We start from the raw sequence: 19326 nt of genomic DNA, 5'->3' as shown, positions 1-19326 counted from the left end.
TTTTGTTTTGCTTTTTAAATAAAGAGCATATATTTGTGAAAAGTATATATTAACTTCAGCGACCTTGAAAACAATATCATCAACTTCAAAAAACTTGCCAAATAAAAATTTCAAAGTCAATGACTAAAATCCTAGTTCTCAAACTGTATAATAAGAAGCCCCAAGACACTACAATGAACTCTCAGAAATGCCCTGGATATTTTGTTTTTGAGGATATCATTGATTCTTGACAACTATCATACAACATGGGAACATGGGAACTATGAGCTAAAATAGTTTTATCATTAGATCATACTACATACATTTTGATGAGGTCATATCTTGGCACAATCGGGTTTCTTAGAATTTCAGATAAAAAGCAAATACAGTCATCAACATAAAACAGGAAATTAGTAGTCTTTTCTAATCTATTTCCAAGGTTCAAGAATATATGCATTGCCCAACATGCCCAACCACAAAATTGTGGTTATTTTAAAATATTTTTTTCAATTAATGTGTGTTCATGTTTCACACAACTACTAAGTTGTTGGATACAAGTAACCAGTTTGGATATAACTACTTTAGAGAATGAAATTCTTAGATATTTCATTAGATCTTTGGATAATAGGAAATAATTACTGAGACTCCAAGGATACAAGCAACCAAAGAGTTGGAACCTCTTAGCTAAAGTGATATAAATTTAAAGACAAAGGATCAAATAGTAGAATCACGTGCAAAAAATTAAAATGGAAATTAAAATATAGTGTGTGAATTATAATTCTTTTAACAATGAAAAATGGAATGAGGACAGTGCTTTACAAAAGCGATTATCTTCAGTATTCATGGGAAAATAAACTAAAAAGGATTTGAAAGTTGATGATATAAGAGCATTAATGGTCCTTAACTCTACATTTCTTTGATATTAATGCTACAGATTAATTTTTGGTGGCCTACAGTAGTTTAAATTTTTGTTTCATTCAATGACTGGGCTAGTGAACCTCTTTACTTTAAAATATAAAGTTACAGAGATCAAATCCAGGCCCACAGTATCACTGGACAGTGGTCCGTATAGTTTCTGTATTTATATGCATTCTCCTTATAGACCTTTTATTTTAGAAGCAGAGTGTTTGTGTTATTTAGAAATTGGTTTAGTGCTTATTGTCTTTTATTTGAAGCATCATTTTTATAATTCAAATATTAGTAAGCTGACAGGTCTAATTACATCTCCAATTATGTGTCTAAGATGTTATGTAGGTTTTGAATGCTTATTACAGTGGTTATTTTTTTCGTGGTTATTTTTAAAAGGATACCCCCTTAGATTGCTTCTACAAAAATCACCATGGAAATATTCAAACATGGTTTGTACATACACACTATAGTCTCACAACATATGTGATCCAAACTCTTTACTGTAGTAAAATATACATGACATAAAATTTAAGATCTTAACCATTTTGGGGTATAATTCAGTGGCATTAAATACATTCTCATTGTTCTGTAACTGTCTTCACTATTTGTCTTCAGAACTTTATCATAATGTCTTCATTATCCCATACTGAAGCTCTGTATCCATTAAAAATAATTTTCAATTCTCCTTTCCTGAAAGTCCCTGACAACCACCATTTTACCTTCTATCATTTTGAATATTGAGTACTCTAGGTACCTCATATGGGTAGAATCATTCAATATTTGTTGTTCTGTGTGTCTGGCTGACTCCCACTTAGGATGTTTTCCAGCTTCATTTAGGCAGTAGCATGGATCAAAAATTCGCTTCTTTTAAAGACTAAATATTCCATTGTGTGTATATATCACATTTTGTTTATCCATTCGTCTGTCAGTGGACAGGGTTGTTTCCATCTTTTGGCCTTTGTGAGTAATGTTGCTAAGAACATTGCTGTGCAAATATATTCATATTGTTTTATACTTTTTTTTAGAATGAATAGGAGAACATTAATTCATGGAAATGCTGACTAAATGTGACATTTTTGTCATTGTTTAAAAAAATTGCTAGTTAGGGGCACCTGGGTGGTTCAGTCAGTTAAGCAGTTGACTCTTGATTTTAGCTCAGGTCATGACCTCAGGGTCCTGGGATTGAGCCCTGTGTTGGGCTCCCTGCTCAGCGGGGAGTCTGCTTGATGATTCTCTCTCCCTCTATCCCTCCCCTTACTCTCTCCCTAAGATAAATACAAATCTTAAAAAAAAAAAATTGGTGGTTAAAAACAGGGCCTTGGCAAATCCATCTTTTCTTGGAACATTTCTGACTAGAATGGATCTCACAATTATACGTTGTTGTAGTATCATGTACTTCTACTTGATAATACTTATTCTGGTTGTTCTTGAACATTTATTTATTTGTGTGATTATTTGATTAACACAGTTTTCTCATTTCCTAACTATAATGTAAATTCAGACTTGACTTTTCTCATTGTATTTTTACCTGTCAAATATAGTACCTGACACATGAAATACAAGCCTAGGAAGATACCAATCTTTATAAAATGCACATATACCAGCAATAATATAGATCATAAGAAATACATTACAGCAGGATAGCCTTACACAGTCTTTTTCCAATTTCAGTTTGCACTTGATACAAAATTATACCTATTCTCACCAAGTGAGAGAGTGAAACAGAACCTATCAGTACAGAGGGTCAAACTTACTAGTTTTAACAACCTTCACTCTTTGTCCTTTGATGCCAATATCTAGGACTTAAACATCACAGTGAATGACATCAGTGAGAAAGGATAATAGTCAGATTATCAATTAATTATATCTGCTGTATCACATATTATTCTTTTAAAGAAAGGAACATAAATTACTTGTTCAATAAAAATATAAAAACATCTTAAAGATGCAAATAAACTTTCTTTTATATAATTTATATCTAACTTATTTTATCTTTAACTGGTTTCAATATTAGAATATTAATGATTATTGTGCAAGTATAGAAAGGATAGTAGCTGACAATAAATATAAAGACATGACCTAAATATTTCCCCTGAATATTTGCTCTGTGAAGGAATTAGTAGTAGTATTTTTGAAGTCTTCATCTGTGTTGAAAACTGTATGTTGTGGAAAGTTTTAGAACAGACTTTAATAGCAAATCTTATTTAGACTATAATTAACTGAGGTTTAACTTAAAGCTGAAAACAAAACAGTCATATTCAGGCATATTGTTTTAAAAAGGTACATTCATGTGTCTAGATTAAGAAAATGAGGTTAGAATTGATTTTCAGCTTGATTGAGGGTATATGTATTAATATGTTAATTACCAAAGTTTTGTGTGTATGTGCATCTTATACTCACACACATATATCTATACACATGATATTTTTGCCACTCTCATTCCTTTACTCACCAATGTAAATTATTGTAAGCAGGTTGTGCCACTGGAGTGAGACCATTCGTGTTTCACTGAGAATCACATACATATTTGCACATCACCCTTCTGTACCTGGAAGGGCAGACAATCCTATGGCTGGATACTATATATTATTGACAGCTTTAAAGAGTCCCAGCTTCTCAAGTGCCTGATTCTTCCAAATTGCCTAGTCCAAATTAAGTGAAGGACTTTAAAAGTCAACCCTTCAGTTGAAATACCCCAGGGGGAGAAATTAGAGCCCGTGTTTTGAGGCTTATTAGTTTTAAATCAATATTTGTCAAACACCTAATTAGTCAAAAAGGGGCCAAGTGTCTTAGTTGGCAGAGTAGCTGACATTATTTGACTTCCTAGTCTCTTGAGTACCTGAGCAGCCACTCAACAGGACAGGAAGGATCATGTTGTAGCATTAACAATTCCACTTCACAAAGAATATATAAGGGTCATAGAACTTTGTGAATCAAATTGTACTGCAATAGCATTCAAAACAAAGCTACTGTAAATGCAAGACTTCAATATTTGTCTAACATACAGGTAATTATAAAGTAAGTGTGTGGCATAGGGATGAAATAAAGATGAGATATACATACATATTTATTTTTCCTCATATCTATAATTTGGCTAAAATTCTGATTTTTGTTTTTATATTTTTTCCCATTATTTTACATTTCCAGTATGATGCATGACTGTTTCTGGACAAACGTGTGTTATCAGGTCAAATACTTTGTTTTGCTCTATGATTACCTTGAGGCAACATGGTCTGTGTACCTGAAAGCAGTGTGTCCACAATGGAATTTAGTAGGAAAATGTCAGTTGTCAGATTTTTGTTTCAAAACAGACTAATTGTTTTTAATTAAAGTATTATTTACATATGATAAAATGCACAGGTATCAAGTATACAGTTCAATAAATTTTGACAATTTCATAAATCGATGTATTTACCACATCAATATATTTTTTTCTCCTCCAGAACATCCCCTTTTGAGCTTTTGTATTCAGTTCTCCCCCCATTTGCAGAGGCAACTACTTTGTGAATTCTATAGTTAAAAATTAATTTGCTGGTTCTTTGACTTTATCTAAATTTAATCATACAATATGTGCTTACTGTGTCAAAAGTCTTTCAGAATATCTATGGGGTTCATCATATTGTCACATGCTTCATAGTTGATTCCTTTTTATTAATGGATAGTATTGCATGATTTGAATATACCACAATGTGTTTATGAGATGCCTTGTTGATCAGTTTATGTGATAATCCTAATATTTAGGTCTATAATTAATCTCAGATTGATATATACAATTTTTCCAACAGCATGTATTTAAAAATGTATCTTTCACACATTGCCAAACTATTAATTGACCTATAATCAAATTAAATACCACAATGTCTTGATTATTATAGCTGTACTATAATTCTTATAGTCAGGTATTCTGATTCTGTTCATTGCCAGGATTGTTTGGCTGTAAGAGATATATAATTTTTAGAACTATATAATTTTTAGAACTGTCAAATTTTATTCCTTTTTTTTTTAAAGACTTTATTTATTTATTCGAAAGAGACACATAGAGAGAGAAGCAGGCTCCATGCAGGGAGCCCGATGTGGGACTCGATCCCCAGTCCCCAGGATCACACCCTGGGCTGCAGGCAGCGCTAAACCGCTGCGCCACCGGGGCTGCCCAAGAACTGTCAAATTTTAAACGTATTAGAAAACTATATCTGAAACTAATTATCTACTATATGTTGGCTAATTAAATTTAAATTAACTTTTTTTAAAAAATGAAAAAAGCCTGTTAAAATTTTCATTGGAGTTATATTTATTCTAAAAATAATTTGGGTAGAATTAAATCTTAGAAACACTAGTTTTTCTAATTCTCTAGCATAGTATATCTCCTTATTTACTTATGTCTTCTGTAATTTTTATTTTTGGTGTTCAATACAGAGGTTTGATACATCATGGACTAGATTTATTCCTAAAGGTTTTTGTTGATGTTGTTCTCTTGAAATTATATATATTCTTTATTTTATGTTCTATAGCACAGAAATAAAATTCAGTTTTGTATTTTAATATATCATGTGACTGTTGCCAAATTTATTAGCCTAGAGGATGTTTTGCACATTTTTAATAGTTTTCTGTATACATAATCATGTTGTCTATGAATTATTAGTTTACTATTTTATTTTTCATCTTACGTACCCTTTCCTTTTTTGACTGATTATCAGGCTTAAGATCTCCTTTGTTGTATTGAATAAAACAACTGTAAGTAGATAAGCTTGAATTACATCAAATCTTAGAAGAAAACATTCAATATTTGCCATTAAGTATTAGGCAGGCAAAGGGCTTTCATTCATGAATACCCTTAATCAGATTGGCTAATTATTCCCATTTTCTCTCATTTCTAGTGTGTTTACAGATTTTATGTATTGAATTTTATTTCATGCTCTTCTGAATTTATTGAGAATTGCCAAATGCTTTTGCTCCTTTTTTCTTAATGTGGTAATTTACATTGATCTTTAGAGAGAGAGAGAGCAGGTGAGGGGCAGAGGGAGACAAGGAAGAGAGAAAATCATAAACAGGCTCCGCATCCAGCATGGAACCAAATGCAGGGCTCAATCTCAAGACCCTGAGGTCAAGACTGAAGCCAAAATCAAGAGTTGGACATTTAGCTGACTAAGCCCCCCAGATGCACCTACAAACGGGGGGAGGAACAGAGGGACAGGTAAAGAATCAAACATTCTCACAACCATGAGATCTTGACCTAAGCCAAAAACAAGAGTCCAATGCTCAACTGGCTGAGCCACCAAGGCACCCCAACTTAAAATTCTAAGATAATGTGCCATGGTGCATTATCTGTCTCATTTAATGCTTGATTCATTTTTTCCCAAAAATTTGCTTATAATTTTTTAAATCTATGATTATTTGTATAAATGATATGACTGAGGAATATTGGCCTATATATATATATATTTTTGGACTATATTGGCCAGATTTTGATATAAGGGTAATGCCAGCCTTATAAAACTAATTGGGAAAATTTTCAGAAAGTATTTATATTTTCAATTATTTCACAAAATGATAGAATTGCTATAGAAGTTATTTTGCCTGAAATTTCCTTTGTAGGAAGGATTTTTTAAGTTACAAATTAATTTACTTTAATAGATTTAGGACTTTTAAAAGAATAAGTAGCAAAATGTTTAAACACAAAGATATTGATAATTACATATAAATTAATCAAACACTCCAATTAGAACAGAGATATTTGGACTGCATAGTAAAACAATTCCAAAGTTAAAGTGTCTATAAGAAATGCACTTTATTGAGGGTACCTGGATGACTCAGTTGGTTAGACATCCAACTCTTGATTTCAGCTCAGTTCATGACCTCAGGGTTGTATGTTCAAGCCCCACATCAGGCTCCACATTCACCATGTCTCTCTCCCTCTGTTCTCCTGATCTCTCTCACTCTCTCTGTCTCTGTCTCTCTCTCTCTCTCTCTCTCTCTCTCACATAAATAAATAGATTCTTTTTTAAAAAGGGAAGGAAATATACTTTATTGGATATGAGTATCTCCAAGTGGATATGTTTCTTTAAGGGTGAAGAAAATGTTCTAAAATTAAATTATCATGATAATTATAAAATATTTTAAAAGAACTTTAAAAGAAAGTGTACCAAACAACAAAACAGACTGTTAACATTGTCTAGTATTTTAGTATTTTTAATTTTATATAATTGACATACAAATTTAAAATTTAAAGCAAAAGAAAAAATATTTAAAAAAAGCAAAAGAGGGATAACATTAAATAATTCCCTTTTTTAAGATTTTATTTATTTATTTATTCATGAGAGACACAGAGAGAGAGAGAGAGAGAGAGAGAGAGAGAGAGGCAGAGACACAAGCAGAGGGAGAAGCAGGTTCCATGCAAGGAGCCTGATATGGGACTCCATCCCGGGACTCCAGGATCACGCCCTTGGCCAAAGGCAGGCACCAAACCGCTGAGTCACTCAGGGATCCCTAAATAATTCTTTAAGAGGACAATTTTAGTTTCCTAAAAAAATATAGTATAGCCATATATCTAACATTCCAAAAATATTTATAATGTAAGTTCATAAATTTATTCCATAAAGATATATACCTTAATGCTTTATGTGAAGGCGATCCATGTTTCCATGTTTTTCCATGTTTTTGTTAAAAAAATCCATTTTTTAACAAATATTTATTGAGCACTTTATGTGAAATGCTGGTACCTACCAAAGTAGAATTGGTATTTTTGAGCACTAGAAATAAATATTTGATTTTGAGACTTTTGAAATCATTATTATTCTAAAACTATATCTTCGTCACTTTGTCTAAACAGTCATGTTTTCAACCACGTAATCAACATTCATTCTTAGCTCCCACCATCTTTTTCCAGATCTTTATTAATGTGGGAATTATATTCATAGCTAGGTCATCAAGCCTCTAACATTGATCTTTCCCATCTTCAAAGATTATTGCAGGGATTGGAAAATGAGTAAGCAGGGAAGACTATTTGTTAAATAAGAATTAGGTTTCAATAGAATTTAAGATATGAAGTTTAAAGGGTACAAATTTCATTCCCAAGCTAAGAATATGAAAAATGTGCTATGTCTTATTTTAGAGCTCCATTGCTAACATGATCTACAAGAAACTAGGAAGAAATTTATGAACTAAAATATAAAATCTTTGTAAAATATTACTCTAAAATATTAAAAGATGTCAACATCCCACAGAAGAGGAAGAATTGAACTAGTAAATGTCAAATACTAGTTAAAATGTAAAATTTTATTCTCAAAAGTATATTGCTTTTTTTAGCAAAAAAAGCAAGGTCAATTATGTAGCTGTCATTTATATTAATTAATGTAGGAGCTCCATGTATACTACTTCAGATTTTTTTATTAAAAGTCTATTAGTAGGGATCCCTGGGTGGCGCAGCGGTTTGGCGCCTGCCTTTGGCCAAGGGCGTGATCCTGGAGACCCGGGATCGAATCCCACATCGGGCTCCCGGTGCATGGAGCCTGCTTCTTCCTCTGCCTATGTCTCTGCCTCTCTCTCTTTCTCTCTCTGTGACTATCATAAATAAAAAAAAAAAAAAAAAAAAGTCTATTTGTAAAATGCAACCCTGTGCTACTGAGTTATCTTCCTACTGAATGACCTAAAATTGTTATTATGATGATATATATATATATATATATATATATATATATATATTTATACCATGCACTGGTATTTTGTCTAACTAGTTATTTTGCATTCAACATTCATTATCTGTTTATTGCAGTCAATCTTGTCTACTTTTTCAAATCAAGGTTGAGCTAATGGGGAGAAAAGAATCTTACATGGGGAGTGGGAGAGGACCCTTATCTCATGCTTAAGATGTATCCAATGTCTTTATTTGAATTATATTAGGAGTGTGCAAGTGTGTGTGTGATCAAAACATATGAGTTGTAAAAATCCTTAACTGCTACTTAGTTTTAAATCTTCATTTTAATGATTATTATAATTAATCTAGCATGGATTACATTATTAAAGCTATCTCAGTATTTCAAGACTATTTTTTAGAGAAGTGTTAGTTTACACTAAATTGAAAGGAAGAAAGGTACAGAGATTTTCCCTGTTCCATCCATACATAGGATCCTCCACTATTAACATCATTCACCAGAATGATATATTTTATACCAAGAATGAACCTACACTAATGCACGGCAATCACCCCACAGTCCATAGTTTACAATACATTTCATTCTTGGCATTGTATGTTCCTATGGGTTTGGAAAAAATGTGCAATGACCTGTATCCATCATTATAGTATCACATAGAGTATTCTTATTGCTCTAAAAATTATCTGTTTTTGATTCATCTCTCTCCTTTTCTACTCCCTCAAACCACTGATATTATTCTCCATAATCTTACCTTTTCTAGAATGTCATATAGTTGGAATCATACAGTAGGTGATCTTTTCAGATTGGATTCCTTCACTTATTAAGGTGCATTTCAAATTCCTCTGTGTCTTTTCATGACTTGACAGCTCATTTCATTTTAGTGTTGAAGAATATTCCATTGTATGGATGTACCACGGTGTATTTATCCATTCACCTATGTTACTTCCAAGTTTGGACAATTAAAAAAAATCGCTATAAACATCCACATGCAGGTTATTGTGTAGACATAAATATTCAGCTCATTTGGGTAAATACCAAAACGCATGATTGTTGGACTGTATGGTTTGAATATGTTTAGTTTTGTAAGAAACCACCAAACTTTCTCTCAAAATGACTACCATTTGGCATTCCAACCAGAATGTGTAAGAGTTCCTGTTGCCTCACAGCCTCTCCAGCATTTGATGTTGTTAATGTTCTAATTTTGGCCAGTCTAGTAGATGTGTAGTGGTATATCTCACTATTGAAAAAAAGCCCCTTATAGAGTTTATATTGACAGGGTTTTTTTTGTTTCCCTTTTCCTTCTATCATGTTCTTGCAATTAATTCAAAATCCATATACACATTCCCAAGAACTGATATATTAAGAGTAAGTAGCCTGGGCTATAGAATGCCTTCAAGAATATACAGGATTAGTTTCTTGGCAACTATCTTGCCTGAGTCACTTTATCCCTCTAATACTTAGAGTCTTGATCTTTAAAATGGGGGTAATAATAGAACCTACCTGATAAAATTACTCTAATCTGAATAAAATACTTAATTCAATGATAGGGAAAAGCAGACCTCATTAGCTGTTATTTGTATCATGATTACTAATATTTTAAAGTTCTATAATAATTCTATTTATTTTTGTTACATAACAAAAATAATGTCTTTTATATAATAGGCATATTGGTTAGTGGGTTAGTTGATAATAGTTCTTTGAAATAAAAAATGAGGTATTATTTCTCTTCTTATATCCAATGTCCAACAGAGTTTTGGGTGAGCACTGAGTGAGTGAACAGTTGAGTGGATAAATGTACATGCAGAACTAAAGTAGTTATCAGATTTTCAAAGTTGATGTCAAACAATAAATTTAATTAAGTTCATTTGAGCTGTAAACAGTAGTTCATCTTTTTAATATTCTGAGCATTTTCTATGGGGAAATACTTAATATTGAGTTAAATGTACTTTCTGTTATTATAGAGCCGATGCTATCGTAGGAATTGTTATGAAATTAGATATACAACGCAGTAGAATTTTCCTTTCCGTGACTGTGTAGGATGTCACAATAAAATAATGCCACATGAAATAGTCTTAAAAGGTCAATATTTATTCTAAATAAGATACATAAACTCAGGAATAAAAAATATCTTTAAGTTATCTTCTACTTAATATTTAAACCTGCTCATTTGCCTTTGAGCAAACCCTAGGGCAAAGCAAAGATGTTCTAACCCTCAGGTTCATTTCATAGAATAATGAAAACTCACAGTCCAGAAGAAGAAATATAAGAATCTAAGAAATAAATAAAGTACAACATGATGAAATCCACTGTAAATTATGTACAAAGAAGCTGCAATGTTGTGCTGTAGGTTCTGAAAGAGATTGGAAAACATATGTTTGTTTGAGGGCAGCACTGAATACTTTTATGTTTAATCAAATAGGTATAAGGCATGTTCAGCCATGGCCAGATAGATCTTTTGGAACCTGAAAAGGAAAAGATTTTGATCTTTAAAGCATTCTGTGCATGTGTGTGTGTGTGTGTCTGTGTGTGTGTTTACCATGTTAGTTTTCTGTAAACTTGGAATTTAGTGAAGTCATGTATAGCAAATTTTGCTTCAGTCAAATTGAGCTTCACCAACCTTACAGTCAGTCCAACGCAGAACCACAACCAGGAAGTTGTCTAAAAACAAAAATAATCATGTTATGAGCCATCCAAGAAAATGTTAAACGTTTTACATTTCAGTCATAATATCTAAAAACATAAATACCTGAAAAAGACACTGTGCATGGGTAGTTTAAAAAATATGAAATGGACAGGAGCGTGAATTTTAAAAAATCCATTCTTAGTTTTGTTGCCACTTTTTCTTTTTTAGTATAGTTGACACACAATGTTATTTTAGTTTCAGATCAACTTAATAATTTAACAGATTAACCCACTATCCTGTATTTACCACATTATGCTCTATTTAGCATACCCATTATGTTATATTCAGTATGCTTAGTGATTTGACAAATTTACCCATTATGCTATATTTTATGTATTTTACTATCTGTTCTGTGACATCACTATTACAGTATCATTTTATTTCTTATACTGTGCCATTTATTCCCATGACTTATTCATTACATAAGCGGAAGCCTATACCACCCACTTTCCTTACATGATTTTGCCCAATCCTCTACCCCCAGCCCTCTAACAACTCTCAGTTTATTTTCTGTATTTATAGGTCTGATTCTGCGTTTCTTTTCTTACTCATTTTTTGAAGATTCCATTAATAAGTGGACTAATTCGGTATTTGTCTTTTAGATTCTGTTTCATATCACTTAGCCTAATACCCCCTAGGTCCATCCATGTTGTTTCAAATGGCACAATCCCATCCGTTTTTTATGGCTAATATTCCACTGGGTGTGTGTATGTAAATACCACTTTTTATCCATTTGTATATTAATAGACACTTAAGTTGCTTCCATATCTTGGCTATTGTAAAGAATGCAATAAACATAGGGGAACATATATTTAGTGTTTTCATTTTATTTGGGAAATACTCAGTAGCAGAACTACTATGTTATATGGTATTTCTATTTTTAATTTTTTGAGGAAACTCCATACTGTCTTCCACAGTGACTAAACCAATTTATGTTCCTACCAACAGTGCACAAAGGCTCCTGTTTCTCTATATCCTCACAACAATTATTTTTTATCATTTTTTATTGGAGTTCAATTTGCCAACATATAGCATAACACCCAGTGCTCATCCCATCAAGTGCCCCCCTCAGTGCTCTCACCCCATCCCCCCACCCACCTCCCTTTCCACCACCCCTTGTTCGTTTCCCAGTTAGGAGCCTCTCATGGTTTGTCACCCTCACTGATATTTCCCACTCATTTTTTCTCCTTTCCCCTTTATTCCCTTTCACTATTTTTTTATATTCACCAAATGAGTGAGACCATATAATGTTTGTCCTTCTCCTATTGACTTACTTCACTCAGCATAATACCCTCCAGTTCCATCCACGTCGAAGCAAATGGTGGGTATTTGTCCTTTCTAATGGCTGAGTAATATTCCATTGTATACATAGACCACATCTTCTTTATCCATTCATCTTTCGATGGACACCGAGGCTCCTTCCACAGTTTGGCTATTGTGAACATTGCTGCTATAAACATTGGGGTGCAGGTGTCCCGGTGTTTCACTGCCTCTGTATCTTTGGGGTAAATTTTTATTTTAACCATTCTTACTGGTATAAGGTGATATCATTCTGGTTTGGATTTGTGTTAGCTAATGATTAGTGATGCTGAGCAACTTTTGATGTGTCCATTGCCCATCTCTACATCTTCTTTGTAAAAATGTTCACTTAGGTCTTCTGCCCATTTTTTAAACGGATTATTTGTTTTGTTGGTGTTGAGTTGAATAGTTTCTTTATATATTTTGGATATTAACCTCTTCTTGGATATATCATTTCAAATATATTCTCCCATTCAGTCGGTTGTCTTTTGTTTTGTTGATGGTTATCTTTGTCATGCAGAAGCTTTTTATTTTGATATAGTCCTAATATTTTGTGTTTGGTTTCCCTTAACAGAGATATATCTAGAAAAATGTTGCTATGGCCAGTGTCAGAGAAATTACTGCTTGTGCTCTTAGAACTTCTAGGACTTTTATGGTTTCAGATCTCACGTTATGTCTTTAATCCATTTTGAGTTTATTTTTGTGCATAGTGTTAGAAACTGGACCAGTTTCATTCTTTTGCATGCAATTTTCCAGTTTTCCCAACACCGTTTATTAAAGAAACTATTTTCTAATTGTATATTCTTGTCTCCTTTGTTGTAGATTAACTGGCCATATAATTGTGGGTTTATTTCTGGAGTCTATATTCTATTTTTTTGATCTAGGTGTCTTTTTTTAAAGATTTTATTTATTTATTTATTTATTTATTTATTTATTATTTATTTATTTATTCATGTAAGAGGAAGAGAGGCAGAGAAACAGGCAGAGGGAGGAGCAGACCCCCCACAAGAAGCCCCATGTGGGACTCGATCCCAGACCCTGGGATCACGCCCTGAGCCAAAGCCAGATGCTCAACTGCTGAGCCACCCAGGCATCCCAATCTAGGAATCTATTTTAATGTCAATTCCATACTATTTTTTATATCTACAGCCTTCTAGTGTATCTTGAAGTCTTGTATTGTGATACATCCAGCTTTGTTCTTCTTTCTGAATAGCTTTGGCTATTCAGAGTTTCCTGTGGTTCTATATAAATTTTAGGAATATTTATTCTTGTTTTGTGAAAAATGCTTTTGCTATGTTGATAAGAAATGCATTGAATCTGTAGATTGTTTTGGGTGGTATGGACATTTAGGCAATATTTCCCAAATCATGAGCATGGAATATCTTTTCCTTTGTGTCATTTTCAATTCCTTTCATCAGTGTTTTATAGTTTTTGAAGTACAAGTCATATCTCTTTGATTAAATTTATTCCTAGTAGTTCTTTCTTTTTGGTGCAATTGTAAATGGCATTTTTAAAATTTCCTACTGCTACTTTAATATTAGTGTATAGAAACACTATCAATTTCTGGCTATTAATTTTGTATCCTGCTACTTTTCTGAATTTATTATCTTTAGTAGTTTTATTGGTGAAGTCTTTAGGATTATCTGTATATAGTATCATGTCATCTGCAAATAGTGACTATTTAAATACTTTTTTACCTATGTGGATGCTTATTTCTTTTTCTTGTCTGATTGCTGTTGCTAGGACTTCTAGTACGCTATTGAATAAAAGTGGCAAGGGTGGACATCCTTTTATTGTTCCAGACTAGAGGGAAAGTTCTCAGTTTTTCACCATTGAGTGTGATGCTAGCGGTGGGATTTTTATAGATGGCCTCCATTATGTTTAGGTATATTCTCTCTAAACCTTTGTTGAGAGTTTTTATCATTATGGATGTTGTACTTTGTTAAATGATTTTCTTCTGCATCTATTGAGATAATATGATTTTTATTCTTCATTTGTTGATGTGGTTTTATTTTTACATCAGGATAACACTGGCCTCATAGAATGTTTTTGGAAGATTTCCATCCTCTTTTTTTTTTTTTTTTTTTTGAATAGTTTGAGTAGAATAGGTATTAACTGTGCTTTAAATGTCTGGTAGACTTCACTTTTAAGTCCATCTAGTCTGAGACTTTTATGTTTTGGTAGTTTTTTTATTACCAATTCAATTTCATAACTTATAATTGTTCTTTTCAGATATTCTTTCTTCTTGGTTCCATGTTGGAAGATTGTATGTTTCTAGGAATTTATCCATTTTTTCTAGGTTATCCAGTTTGTTTGCATATAGTTTTTCATAGTATTCTCTTATAATCCTTTGTATTTCTGTGGCATCAGTTGTTTCTTCTGCCTCATTTTGGATTTTATTTATTCAGTTCCTTTCTCTTTTTTATCAATGAATCTGGCTAAGGGTTTGTCAATTTTGTTTATTTTTTTCCAAAAGAAATTTGTGGTTTTTATTGATCTTCTCTAATTTTTGTTTTAGTCTTTATATCATTTATACTACTATAATGTTTATTATTTGCTTTCTTTTACTCATCTTGGGCTTTGTTCTTTTCCTAATTCTTCTAGGTGTAAGGTTACATTGTTTATTTGAACTTTTCTTGTTTCTTGAGGTAGGTCTGTAGCCCTATACAGTTCCCTCTTAGAACTCCTTTTGCTGTGTCTCAAAGATTTTTGCACCATTGTTTTTACTTTCACTTGTTTACATGTATTTTTAACATTTATTTCTTGATTTCTTTATTGAGCTATGAGTTGTTCAGTATCATGTTGTATTTTTTCTCTTTTCTTTATTTCTAGTTTCATACTCTTGTGATCAGAAAAAAATGCAGAGTATGATTTTAATCTTCTTAAGTTTATTGAGTCTGGTTTTATGGCCTAATATGTGATCTATTCTGGAGAATGTTCCATGTTCAAAAGAACGTATATTCTGGGTTTATTTTTTTAATGGAATGCTCTTTATGTATTTGTAATGTCCATAAATCCAATATACCATCAAACACATTGTTTCCTCATTGATTTTCTATTTGCATCATCTATCCATTAATGTATGTGGGGTTTTAAATTTATGGTATTACCATTAATTTTTCTTTGTGCCCATTAAATACTTGTTTTATGTATTTAGGTGTACCAGTGTGGGATTCATAGATATTTGTAATGGTTATATCCTTTTTTATGGGGGGGAGGATTGATACATTTATCATTGTGTAATGCACTTCTTTATCTCTTATTATAGTCTGTTTTAAACTCTATTTTCTCTGATACAAGGATTGCTCCCCCAGCTTTTTTTTTCCACTTCCATTTGCATGGAAATGTTTTTCCATCCCTTCACTTTCTATCTGTATGTAGCTTTGGTATGACTTGAGTCTTATGTAGGCAGCATATAGATGGGTCTTGTTTTATAATCTATTCCACCATGTTATGTCATTTCATTGGAACATTTAGTCCATTTATATTAAAAGTATTTATTGGTAGGTATGTACTTACTGCCATTTAAAAAATTTGTTTTCTAGTTGTTTTTGTAGTATTTCTTTGCTCCTTTCTTCTCTTGTACTCTTTCTTTTTGGTTGATGAGCTTCTATAGTGTTAGGTTTGGCTTTCTTTCTCTTTACTTTCTGTGTATATAACATAAGTTGTTAATTTGTGGTTGCTATGAAGCTCCTTTATAACATTTTATATAACCAGCAGTCTGTATTACTTTGATGGTCATTTCAGTTCAAACAGATTTTAGGGAAAAAAAAGATTTTCTTTTTCCGTTTTTTCACCTTTTAACTTTTCACTCCCTTTTCCACATTTTATGTACATGTCACAGTTTACATCTTATTATTCATATTATAATAACTAACTATATTAGTTGCTCTTTTAAGCCACAAGTTTTTACAGAAAGAAAAAATTAAAATGAAAATAAGTAAGGAGAAATGAGTAGCAAAAAGCAGAAAAGAGAAAAATAAATTTTATGAATTATTTCTGCTTATTTTATTTCTAAACATGAACAAAAACAAAACAAAACCCAATAAATACTCCATGGCTTATATTCTATGCCACAGCACCACAAAGACTGATGTGGGCTTGCCAACCCTGAGTTTGTAAGCTTGCTGTGATCTGGACCCTGTTCTGGTCTGGGCTTTTAAGATAAAGGGGAAAAGAGTGTCCCCAAAGCTCCTTGATCCTTTTAAACCATGTTTGTTGTTTTATTTTTCTGTATCCCTGTGTGATAGAGGCGGATGTGGTCTTGGGTATCCTGGGATTGCTAAGGGTGCAAGCTCCCTGTGAGGACCATACCTGACAATTTTGGTGTTGGGTCCAGCCTGTTATGGCATCCAGACTCTGCCCCAGCCTGGGCTTTAAGTATCAGGGGAAGAAGCATTGCCATTACTTCTTGGCTCTTCTAAGTCCCAGATTTTTTCCTGTGTCCTAGCCTGACCAGGTCTTGTCTGAGCTTACGGACTGTGGGCTTGCCAAGATTACAAGCTTACGATGACAACTGGCTCTGCCTGTTTTAGTGTCTGGACCTTGCTCTGGCCTAGGATTTTAAAATGGAATGGGAACATAAACTGTATCTTTCTCCAGTCTCTCAGACCTGGATAGTGTTCCAGCAGCTTCTCTGCCCCTTGGCAGAGTTCTAGTATGGTCTCTGTTATAGGCTACCTGCTTTTTTAAACTATAGCTTTTTTTTTTTTTTTTTTTTTTTTTTTTTTTTTTTTTTTCTGTGCACAAGGACAAAAGGAATTTGTTCTTAGACCCTGAGTGCTATCTTCCTATCACTGCTGTTCAGTGTTGGGTGTGGGCATTCCCTCCACCATGTCTTCATCTCTCTTGCTGTGCTCTTGCCATTCTGTCTTTGGTTGTTTAGTAGCTATTCAGTCAGTCCTCAGTTTTTCTTCAAATTTCTTATTTTATGTATTAATATGTGTTTTTAATATGCTTCATGGAGGGGGTGAGTTCAGAGTCTTCCTACATTGCCATCTGGGACCAGAACTCATATTTTTGTTTTCTTTTATGATTGATCTAAATCCTTTTCCCCATTATCATCTTCTGCATCAATTTTATACAGAATGGTTTTTTTTCTGTCTTACTAAAGATACCTGTGGTAGATATAAAAATGGCCATAAATTCTTTACTATTTCTTCTGTTGAGAAATCCAGACTATTTCATTTCTCCTTGGATCTAGTTGGCCTTGTGTCTGGTTTTTACTAATAGAATATATCAGAAGACATACTATGTAATTTGTGAGGTCAAGATTTAAGAGATCTGCATCTTCTGCCTTCATAACTTAAAACATTTCCATTTAGAACCACCATGCTTTGAAAAACTCAAATAAACTGAAGAAGAGATCATACAAGAAGAGGAAAAGCATGCTGTCCAGCCCCAGCTAAGCCCCAGCCTATAGAGCCAATAGCAACTGCTAGCCCTGTCATTCTGCTATCTTGAATGTTTTAGCCCCAATCAAGCCTCCAGTTGAATATAGTCTCAGCACCATGGGAAACAGGAAACAGAAAATGTATATATAGCTGATCCAAGTCAACCTAAAAAAATTCATACATGATAACACTTGTTTTAAGCCACTAAATTTTGGGCTAGTTTGCTATGTGGCAATAGACAAAAAAGAGGTATATGGTTTTCTAAAATTTTCTTCTATTTCTTGCCATAGAATATTTTCTTCACTTGCATCTTCTTTTAATCTTTAAAGTGCTACCTTTTTGCTGATTCAGTAGTGCATTTTCCCACTGGGACCCATGTGTGAGTATATGTGCAAGTGTGCAGACATAATCATAATTTATTCCTTAAATAAATAGTTCATGTGCCATAAAAACTACACTTTTTAGGTTACAGTATCTCACTACCAGTTTCCCTTTCTCTGTTTCTACTTTTCTTGGTGCTATAAAGTTAAACTGTATTTTTGAAAATTAGCTTAGGGAGCTTAAGTATGGTGAGTACAAGGTTTCCAGAATACTTCTAAGTTTTTCTGGAGATAGAAAATGACAGACTCTGAAAAGAAGAGTGAGAATGGACAACAGGCATATTATCTTTTTACATTCTTTGTTCTGTTTCACTATAGCCAACATGAGTATGCCTCTATTTCTGTTGTTACTGGAAACTCAGGTCCAAATTTCTTCCATATCCTAGACACCATAACTTAACAGTAATTATATCTTCATAGATACACTGGTGTTAAAGCAGGGGCTATAATTCAGATAACATTTTTTAAAAGGTGGTAGAATTGTGAAATTTTGTATACACATCCATATATATGTTTTTACTCATGGTTCTGGGCACAAAGCTCCTAAGTCTGTTGAAATTTCCTGGGTTGAGAGTAGTGTCTTTTGTTTTAATGAGGTGACTCTTAGTAGGTCCCTGGATAGCTTCAGCATGGATGGTCACCAGGAAGTCCAAGTCATTTCAGCCCCACCCTCATTCTTTGAAAAGGGAAGGGGGCTGGAGATTGAGTTCATGATTGAGTTTCCATAAAAATCCCAAAATTATAGAGTTGGGTGTTTCCAGGTCGGTGAACACATCTGCTGGACAAGAGGGTGGCACCCCAACTCCATAGCAGTGTAAGTTCTTGCTCTTAGGACCTTTCCAGGCCTTACACTATATATCTCTTTCTTAATCTGGCTGTTCATTTATATCCTTTATTAGATAATGAACCTGTAAACATAAGTAAATATTTCCCTGAATTCTGTGAAATGTTCTATCAAATGATGGTATCTGGAGTAGGTTAGGGAGGAAGTCTTGTGAGCCCTTAATCTGTGGGGTCTGCATTAACTCTGATAG

At 33.1% G+C, this 19326-nt stretch overlaps 1 long non-coding RNA gene across 2 annotated transcripts in view; it reads left to right on the top strand.

The window, feature by feature from the left end:
• Positions 1 to 19326, top strand: part of LOC144293761 (uncharacterized) — a 394465-nt gene that overhangs the window by 203582 nt on the left and 171557 nt on the right. The gene's annotated exons all lie outside the window — the stretch shown is intronic.

This window comes from Canis aureus, chromosome 22, assembly GCF_053574225.1.
Source record: "Canis aureus isolate CA01 chromosome 22, VMU_Caureus_v.1.0, whole genome shotgun sequence".
NCBI lineage: Eukaryota > Metazoa > Chordata > Mammalia > Carnivora > Canidae > Canis > Canis aureus.
The sequence above is the reverse complement of the archived record's forward strand: the minus strand, read 5'-3'. Positions and strand labels throughout refer to the sequence as shown.